The 10,373-nt window shown below is 47.8% G+C and overlaps 1 long non-coding RNA gene across 2 annotated transcripts; it reads left to right on the top strand.

Annotated features, from left to right (window-relative positions):
• The first annotated feature begins 1,665 nt into the window (after nt 1-1,665).
• Nucleotides 1,666-9,432, top strand: LOC141731088 (uncharacterized). 2 transcript variants are annotated; one of them, XR_012583000.1, is made up of 2 exons: nt 1,666-3,054; nt 8,306-9,432. It is a non-coding gene; the product is annotated as an uncharacterized LOC141731088 (long non-coding RNA). The 2 variants fall into 2 exon arrangements; XR_012582999.1 differs by having other exon boundaries at nt 1,666-7,355.
• Nucleotides 9,433-10,373: the final 941 nt, after the last annotated feature.

Here is a 10,373-nt window from a genome sequence, read left to right as displayed (position 1 = left end):
CTCAAAGGCAGGGTCTCTTGAGACACTTGGAAACAGTTCCAGATTTGGCTTGTGCATCCCAAATAAAGCTACACTAGGTGAGAAAAATGCTAAATCTCATTTTAGCAGCAGTGGCTGAGGTGGGTCGGTGTGCAAAGCCCAGCACATCCTGTGCCTCTGATCACTCAACCTTCAGGTCTCCAGCCTCAGATGGACCTGCAGCTCCTCTGCAACATCTTCCTTTCTCTTGCAGGTCTCTCCTGGTGCCATTCCTGCTGAAATCAGGACCTTGGGCTTGTCCAGGCAGGTTTTTTATTATTGCACTGCCATGAGCAGACTTCCAGCCTTCAGCTGTTTGCCCACTGATGGCTCTGAACAGCCAAACTGGAGCACTAAGCCAGAAAGTGATGAAATTAAAAAAAAAAAAAAAAAAAATCCCAAACCCCCCCCCCAAAAAAACACCAACACCCCCCCCCCAAAAAAAAAAACCAAAAAAAACACCAAAAATCAGGAGTGCCATTCCAGTGCAAATAAATAAGTTAAATAAAGGGAATTTATTTTTCTTGGCCTGTTTTCAGTTGGTTTCATGAGGTTCCAGCAGTTCCAGCAAGGTGGATCACTGCGCCAAGTACTCCCCAGCATCTGCTGGGCACTGAGTCACTCTGGAGCTTCTCATAACTCCAGATGACAGGCACATGTTTGGGTGAAAACCTCTCAACTTTGCTTGGAAAAGAGGTGAAACACTTCAATTTCCTCCTGGCATTTTTCGCTGGAAGGCACATTTGAGCTGCTGAGCGTGTGAGGAGCAGCTTGAGGAGGTGACAAAGTGTGTCAGGAGCAGATCTGGCTGCAGCAGAGCCACCACAGGGTGCAGGGAGCTGCAAGCTGGAGCTATCACCACGTGCAATTCCCCACAAGGGAACAGTAAAGGAGATCATTTCCTTCAGACCCAAAAATCTGCCAGCAATTTGGGCTGCCATCTCTGCCGTGATGGAAAAGTGTGGATGAGGACATGTTCACCAGAATGAGCAGGGATTTTCTCTCTGCATCAGGTGCTTCCCTGGCCAGGAGGGGCAGCAGGGAACACCCAGGGGGACACAGAAATGCCTGGAAGCAAAGGCACTTTCACAAGCAGGGAACAAAGACAAATATCCCTTTGCAAATCCCCACTCATTGTGATTCCCATGGGAGGGCTGGCTGCAAAGAAACCAGCAGCTAAGGATGGGAAAAGGCAGAATTAGAAACTTCCAGAGGGATTCTGCTCAGCAGAGGTGGGGACACAGGACAGGCTGCCCTCCCTGCCTCTAGAGAGAGACAAAAGTGATGGAAGTGGTTAAAATTCAATTTAGATCATTGTAGCAATGAAACCAACGCAGCAAGTCACTTCTGTTTTCCTGCACAGCTCCAAGCAGCCTTCCCTGTGATTAATTTTCCCTTCTGTTGCCTTGGCAAGTTTGGGGAGACACATTGTCAGCAAAATCTGGGAAGGGACCCCCCCAGGCTGCCATGCAGCACAGATGGAGAGGGCTCTGCAGCACCTCTGTGCCCACCTGCCACCCACACTGCACAAATCACCACGTCCAGATGATCCAAAAAAAGGGATTTTTCCTTGTGTATGCTCCCCTGGCCCCTCACAGCATCAGGGAGGGCAACCCCTCACTCAAGGCTTTCCTGCACCCCCCTTCCCACTGAGACAGAGTAATCCATCCTGAACTAGGTAAAGTGTCTAGGAGAGGTGAAGGGTCTGTGGAGCTAAAGCTGAAGGAGAGGCCGCATTCCAGAGACAGCAAGGAGACAGAGAAAGAAAAACAGAAAACCGCGAGGTCAATCTGCCCCCGACCTAGGAATTCCTTCGATAAAGAAGAATTAGTGCTAAATGTCGCGTGGAATGAATATGTATGAACTTAATTTGAAACTGTATGCATATGCATTTGGAAGGGGGGATAAAAAGGGGACTCGGAGTCTCCAGGGGTGCGCACGCCTTTTGGGAGGCTTGCGTCCGACGCGCGTCGTAATAAAGGCATACCGGGCTTTACAACTTTTACAAGTTGTGAGGTTTCTTCCTTTCTCCGCAAATCATTCTGGCGAGCCAGGCAGGAGATTCAGGAGATATTTTCCGTCTCCATCTCTGTCCCCGCAGGGGCGGGGGGGGGACCGACGGACTCCTAGGCGCACCCCAGGATTTTCCTGGAGGAAGTTCCGCTCGCCTCGACTTGCCTCCTGCCGGGACAGACAAGAACCTGCTGGCCGCGGAGAAGGACACGGTATGTACTAGGGGCCCCTGGGGGGGGGGAGGGAAGAACAAGGAAAGAACAAGGGAATTAACGACCCAGAGACGTCTGGGGATCAGCCGATAGAGCGGCCGATAGAGCGGCCGATAGAGCGGCCGTATTAGAGACGGGGTTCGTTCCATCGTCGTCCTGATAGAGCAGGACTGCCAGCGGCTCCGGGGTAAGCTAGCTGCAGCTGATAGAGCGGCTGTATTAGAGACGGGGTTCGTCCCATCGTCGTCCTGATAGAGCAGGACTGCCAGCGGCTCCGGGTGTAAGCCGGGTGAACCCGTGTATGCGTGTATTAGAATTCAGATTCTGATGGGGCAGAGCTGAATTCGCGTATGTTTCTTCTGTTTGTGCGTGTGTGAGTGGTGTCCGGACACTGTGTTGCTGTGTGTTGCATTGTGTGATCAGCGCGCTGTATTTGTAAGTTGTGTAAGTGTATAAAGTGTATGATATATAGAGAGCAGGCTGTGCGGGGGGGCGAAAGTTCTGCCCGCCGCTTGAGAGGTTGAGTAAACACCGGCCGAAGCAGGCTGTGCGGGGGCGGGGAGCACCCGACGGAGAAAACAGAGAGAACTGTGAAAAGCGTGCGCGAGGGCGTTTTTTTGAGTAAAAGTGGTAAATTGTGGTGTAGGTTGTGCGTGCTTTCACCGTGGCTAGACGAACCCGAGGGGTTCCTCTGCCTCAGTGGTTTGGACTCGACCCTTGGGAGTTCGTGAATCCGGTGAATTTTTGGATAAATAGAGGAGACGAACGAGTTCACTTAGAGGGACTCTACCGGACTTCAGCTGGCATTCTTGTAAGTCTGGACTGGGAACAGCCTGCCGTAGAAAATTTAGAGCTCCCTGTAATAAATGGAATAGCTTGCTTTTGCGGGAAATTTCGAGTAACCTTTGGCGCATCAAGAGGCTGGCACGCTGCGTGGGTATTATTACAGTGCGTAGTTTGTGGGAAACGCTGGTATTGTTGTTCTAGCAGGCGACGGGGCACGTGCCCCAGGTGTAAACGAGAGGTTCCTGATCAAGCTGATTCAGAGCCTAAGATCTTAAAACTTGTGTGTGGGAAATCACATCTGGTACCTGCCACTTGGGGTGTGTGGGAGGAGGACTGGGAAGCTACTGTGAAGTCCTGTGAAAAGAGGTTTGGGTGGAAGCGGGACAGAGCAAGAAGGAGATAATGGGAACTAACCAGAGTAAGGAAGTTCCGCAGGCCAGCCCCTTAGGGTGCATCTTGGCCCACTGGAAGGAAATCACTAGCCGGGGGGGCTCTGAGAATAAAAAGGATCTAATCCAGTATTGCACACGCTGGTGGCCCTTATATAGGCTAGAGGACGGGGCAAGGTGGCCACCCACTGGAACCCTGGACTATAATACTTTACTGCAGTTGATGTTGTTTCTAAGACGGGAGGGTAAATGGAATGAGGTCTCGTATGCTGATATGTTTTTTGTTTTAAGAAACCACCAAGAGTGGCAGAGGGACTGTGGGATTAAGGCACCCTCAGACCCACTGGTCTTGGCCCTTGAAAGGGATAACAAGGCAAAGAGAGGGCAAATCAAACGCTGCTGTTCAGCATGCAGTATAGGACAACGGTGTATGAGATCAGATAAGGTCTATTGTTCTGAGGAGCAAGAACGGGACACATTTGAGTGGGTGAAACATCCTCCAGCTCCTCCCCGAAGGGGGATGGTTAGGGAAGTCGAGGCTGATGCTGAGGATGAGGAGGAAGGAAGCCTCCCCAAAAGGGAGGAGGAGGACTCAGGTGGGGAAGGCACATCTACTAGATCCCACCCCATCCGTGGGAGTCCAATTGCATCTAGGACTAGGAGGCAAGTAGTGCTACAGGCCCCTCTGCGACAGGCAGTGGGGCCAGAAGGGGGTAGATTAATGATTAAAGTGCCATTTACCACCCTTGATTTAGAAGCATGGGAAAGGGTTGCGAGGAATTACCGTGTTGACCCGATACTCACTGCCAAACGCCTAAGGTATGTTATCAAACAGCACAACCCAGACTGGGCTGACATCCAGCTACTACTGGATGCTTTCACTGAGACAGAGAAGCAGCTGATCTTAAAGACAGCTGGGAATTTGGCGGAGGATTACTGTAAAGCCACCCAGCTGGATGTAAAACAACATTTCCCCCTCCAAGACCCAGAATGGGACCCTAATGTGTCGGCAGAGGTAAAGAAATTAACAGAGTATCAAGAGTGGATAGTAACAGGGGTGGAAAGAGCTATTCCAAAAACCATAAACTGGTCTGCCTTATATTCACTTAAGCAGGGACCTTCTGAGACTCCATCTGAATTTCTAGAGCGTTTAAGGGATACCATGCGTCGTCATACATCATTAGATCCGGAGTCTGAGATAGGGATAAACCAACTAGTTAATTCATTTTTGGGGCAGTCTGCTGGAGATATCAGACGTAAACTTCAGAAGATTCGGGGAGCAGACGCGAGAAATCTTGAAGCCTTGTTAGAAGAGGCCTGGAGAGTATTTAGTAACCGGGAGGAAGGATATAAACGGGGAATGAAAAGGTTGGTGGCGGTGGTACAGGAGGAAAGGCAGAGGAAACACAACCAGGGCCCACCGAGACAAGGACCACCTCGGTTGGGCAGGGACCAGTGTGCAATCTGCAAAAGAATTGGTCACTGGAAAGACCAATGCCCAGAACGAAGAAGGAGTGACCAACAGATGGCTGCACACGTACAAAACAACTGAGGAGGACCGGGGGATCCTGCCCCAGCGGATCCACTGGTTATAACAATGAGGCTGGGGGAAGAAGGGAAAAGGGTAGAATTTTTAGTTGACACAGGAGCTACATATTCAGTCCTAAATAAAGCCTTAGTGCCTGTGGAAAATGATTATGTTGTAGTACAGGGGGCAACTGGCCAGTCTGAAAGGGCATATTTTTGCAAACCTTTGAAGTACAAATTGGGAAAACAATGGGGTATTCATAAGTTCTTATACATGCCTAATTCACCAAGAGCACTCTTGGGGAGAGATTTATTGGAACAATTACAAGCCACCATCATATTCAAGAATGGGGAAATTACTCTGGAGGTGAATGATCAAAAGTACATAGAGGCACTAAGTTTAACTCTGACTGCTACTGGCATTAAGGAAGAAATTGATGAGGAAATATTAAGTCAGGTATTTCCCGGGGTGTGGGCCTCTGATGTGCCAGGAAGGGCAAAAAATGCCTCTCCCATAGTAATCAAACTCAAGGAAGGAGCGCAGCCAGTGAGAATCAAGCAGTACCCCCTAAGGAAAGAGGACAGGGAGGGAATCAGCTCAATAATCGAAAATTTTCTGCAACTAGGATTGCTGAAGGAATGCCAATCTGATTTTAATACTCCCATCCTGCCTGTTCGAAAATCTGATGGGACATACCGGATAGTACAGGATTTAAGGGCTATCAATAAAATAACAGAAGATCTGTATCCGGTTGTAGCCAATCCATACACTTTATTAACTTGCTTAACACCTGAGCTAACCTGGTTCACTGTTCTAGATTTAAAGGATGCCTTCTTTTGCCTCCCCATCCATGAAGCCAGCCAAAAATTCTTTGCATTTGAATGGGAAAGCCCTAAAAGTGGGCGCAAAACCCAGCTCACATGGACCAGACTACCACAAGGTTGGAAAAATTCCCCCACCCTGTTCGGGGAACAACTTGCAAAGGATCTGGAATCCTGGGAAGCCCCACAGAAAGAAGGGAGGCTTTTGCAGTATGTTGATGACCTTCTACTGGCCACTCAGACAAGGGAAGCATGTGTGGCCTGGACGGTAAGCCTTTTGAATTTCCTAGGACTCCAAGGATACAGAGTATCCAAGAAAAAGGCACAGATAGTGAAACAGAAAGTAGTCTACCTGGGGTACGAGGTGAGTGCTGGGCAACGGACTTTAGGGCAGGCTCGCAAGGAAGCCATATGCCAAACCCCAAAACCCCAGACCATAAAGGAACTCCGAACGTTCCTAGGCATGGCAGGGTGGTGCCGGCTGTGGGTCTATAATTATGGACTACTCGTCAGACCCCTCTATGCTCTTATTGCCAATGGAAACAGAGATCTCCAGTGGACGAAAGAAGCAACACGGGCCTTTCACCAGCTAAAGGATGCCCTCATGTCAGCTCCAGCTTTGGGACTTCCAGATGTGAGTAAACCATTTTTCCTATTTTCCCATGAGAAGCAGGGAATTGCCCTGGGAATACTGGCTCAAGACTTGGGTCCATACCGAAGGGCAGTCGCTTACCTCTCTAAGCAACTAGATGCAACAGCCAAAGGATGGCCAGGTTGCCTCAGAGCTGTAGCAGCAGTTGTGCTGAACATCCAAGAGGCACGCAAGTTTACCCTGGGACAAAAATGACTGTGCTAGTGTCCCATACAGTGTCCGCAGTACTGGAAGTAAAGGGTGGCCACTGGCTTTCACCGCAGAGGTTTCTGAAATACCAGGCCATTATGGTGGAGCAAGATGATGTAGAGATCGTGGTGACTAACATTGTCAACCCAGCTTCTTTTCTCAGTGGAAACCAAGGAGAGGCAGTACACCACGATTGCCTGGAGACCATTGAAGCTACCTACTCCAGCCGCCCGGACTTAAAGGATACCCCCCTGGACGACGCAGAGACCTGGTTCACTGATGGGAGCAGCTACGTTGCTGATGGGAAGCGATATGCTGGATATGCAGTGACCACCTATAGAGAGGTAATCGAGTCTGGACCCTTACCAACAGGCACCTCCGCGCAGAAGGCCGAGATAATTGCCCTGACCCGTGCCTTGGAAAGGGCAAAAGGGAGGAGAATAAACATCTACACAGACTCGAGGTATGCATTCGGAGTTGTACATGCACATGGGGCCATCTGGAAGGAGAGGGGGCTGCTGACCTCACAGGGAAAGAACATCAAACATGCACAAGAAATAATCCAGCTGCTGGAAGCAGTTCAACTGCCTGAAAAGGTAGCAATTATGCACATTAAGGCACACCAAAAAGTGAGCTCAGAATTGGAAGAAGGAAATGAGCTGGCGGATAGAGAGGCAAAAGAAGCAGCAAAAGGGGAGGTAGCTACTGAAGGAGTCCTTATCCCAGACGGACAAATCTCCCTTGAAGGTAAGCCAGAATATAGCAAGAGAGATAGGAAATTAATTGAAGATCAAAAAGGGACATATAGCCAAGAAGGGTGGGCTACCATTGAAAAGAAACTGGTAATCCCTTCCCATTTGTTGTGGTCATTAGTAAGGGAAGAACACCAGAAAACACACTGGGGAATAAATGCCCTATACACATACCTGATTGAGAGGATTGTTGCTAGAAATTTATATGCCACTATTACTCAGGTAACTCGACAGTGTGATCTTTGCCTCCAGACTAATCCCAAAAATATCCCCAGGCCGAAACTTGGTCAGATTGGGAGGGGCCATGGGCCTGGACAACAGTGGCAAATTGACTTTTCAGAACTCCCAAGGAAAGGGGGGTATCGATATTTGTTGGTATTGACAGATACATTTTCAGGGTGGCCAGAAGCGTTCCCCACCAGAACTGTCAAAGCTAGAGAGGTGACCAGGGTGTTATTACAAGAGATAATACCGCGCTTTGGAGTTCCAGCCACAATGTCCTCAGATAGAGGATCACATTTCATTTCCAAAATAGTGCAACAAATTAGTAGCCATCTGGGCATAGACTGGGAGCTCCACACCCCATACCACCCCCAATCAAGTGGTCAGGTGGAGAAAATGAATCATTTGATTAAACAGCAAATCATAAGACTGGGGCAGGAAGCAAATCTGCCCTGGCCCCAAGCTCTTCCACTAGCACTATTGCGAATTCGAACTAAACCTCGAGCTAAAGAAAAGTTAAGCCCTTTTGAAATACTCTATGGGAGACCATATGGAATACAAAAGGGAATGTCCACCCACATTGGAGAGGTGACATTAGCCACCTACATGGTGGCCTTAAACAAACAGCTCAGAGAAATTGAAAAACATGTGGCAGGAACTCGGAGCCGGGAGTTAGATGGGCCAGTACATAACATACAGCCTGGAGATTATGTATATGTTAAGTCTCTTACAGAAAAAACTTTGGAACCGCAGTGGGAGGGACCGTTCCAAGTGCTTCTCACCACCTTCACTGCAATCAAAATCAAGGAGCAGAACGCCTGGATTCATCACTCCCGGGTGAAGAAGGCCCAGAGACCCCTTGAGGAGTGACTCCAGGAGACAATGAACTGAGACTAAAACTTACTTGGGCAAAATGAGTAAATTGCGGTGGGGAGTAGCTCACGTTTTAGTTTGTAGGATCATTTTGTGTATAATCATGACTGAAGTTTTAGAACTTGAGAGTACCTTTATTCAGAGCAATGTTAAATGGCCTTGGTCCCGGGCGTTTAATCAGTATACTGGATCCATGGGAGAACTTTCTGAGAATTTAAACCTGTCCATTGTGGTAATTCATGGAGATCAGGTATATGAGGGGCAGGAATGGCAGGAACAGAAACTATGGACACTTCAAGGGATTAGAGGAGAAGAAATCAAGGTAGGGTGCCGGATGACAAATGGGACAGCCCATAAGAAACCAAATGAAATTAGTGTCTCAATTTCTCCTGATGAATATGAACGCCAGGAAATCTGTGATAGCCTAAATGAATCAGACTGCTGGTGTAATTTCACCTTAATACAGCCTGTGGAAATAACTTGCCTTTGGGCACAGGAAGATATTGGGCTTTCATTTAAATTCAAAATAGACACTACACCTTTCACCACAGCAGGACCCTACACAGCCCACACCAAGACCCAAATAGTTCAGACCCAACCCAAACTTGAACCCGAGTTGTATGGAGTTGGCCCCTACGTAGTAAAGAATGTGGGTGAACAACAACTATTGTTCAATCCAGAATGGTCTCTCAAACGTGTGGAGCTGATAATGCAAATTAACATCTCAAAAATCCAACCAGTCTGCTCCTCCTTCCTGAAAACTTCCTTTGAGGGCTGGACAACATGGCTGCAAAAACAGACATACCTCAGGAGCAGAATGAGAAGGGATCTAACTGGCCTATTAGGGACAGGATTAGGAGTTTTGAATGGAATTGATTCAGAGATACTGATGAATAAACTGATCACTGCAGCAGGCAGCCTAACAAAATTGAGGCAACCCTTACAATCATCTCTGTTGGCATTAGGAACTAGCCAGTGGCAGATTTCAAAAGTACTGTCAAAATGGGAAACGACCGGGGACCAAGACCACAGGTCAATAACAGAAGCACTTGGTGCAGTCCAAGACAATGTGTCTTTAGCTCTCAGTTGTATACAAGCACAGTTATGGGTGCAGGCAACAGCAGCTCTGATCATACGGGAAGGGAATGAAGGTAATTTTCCAGCTGAAATTCGAAAGATTGTGTGGGATAATGCTATCGATTTTGAAAGGAAGTTCCAGTCTTGGTGGACTATGGTGAATTTCACCTATGATCCCGTTTATAATGTAGCAACTGCCTTTGTGCTTACCATACGTAATGCCACAGTTTTTGTTATCCATCCCATCATTGCCCTAGGGTTAAACCATGAAAAAACAATACTCTATCCTTCAGAACATAGAGTGTGGGCACGAAAGGTGAATGAAAAGTGGCAGACAGTAAATGTAGAGTCCTGCATTACTAGAGAACAGATGGGATTCATTTGTGAGAGCAACACTATTAATGCTCAGGACGTGTGCCTGGACACTGAACAGAGTATTTGTCACTTTGAAGTTCATCCAGTCACCGACCAGAAAACTGTGCTTGTATATACTGGGAATGGATGTGTGTGTCTGAGGACTGCCTGTGCTGCAGTAAAAGTTGATAGCAATAATGTTGTTCTGTCTAGTAGAAATCATTCTAACTTTTGTATTTGTAATTTTGTTGAGATTACCGGGTGTGATTTTTCGTACTTGGCCCCAGTGACATCCCACCAGCTGATTCAGGCTAATTACACGATGTATCACAGACTACTACCTACCCCTATTGGGATGAACCTTACATTGGTAAAACAATTAATTAAACACCAAGACCTATTGGAAATCTTGAAAGAAATTCAGGAGAGTGGAAAGAAAACATTAATTACTGTCCAACATGATACAAAGGAGATAACCAGGGTTCTA

Source organism: Zonotrichia albicollis, chromosome 17, assembly GCF_047830755.1.
Source record: "Zonotrichia albicollis isolate bZonAlb1 chromosome 17, bZonAlb1.hap1, whole genome shotgun sequence".
Lineage (NCBI taxonomy): Eukaryota > Metazoa > Chordata > Aves > Passeriformes > Passerellidae > Zonotrichia > Zonotrichia albicollis.
The sequence above is the reverse complement of the archived record's forward strand: the minus strand, read 5'-3'. Positions and strand labels throughout refer to the sequence as shown.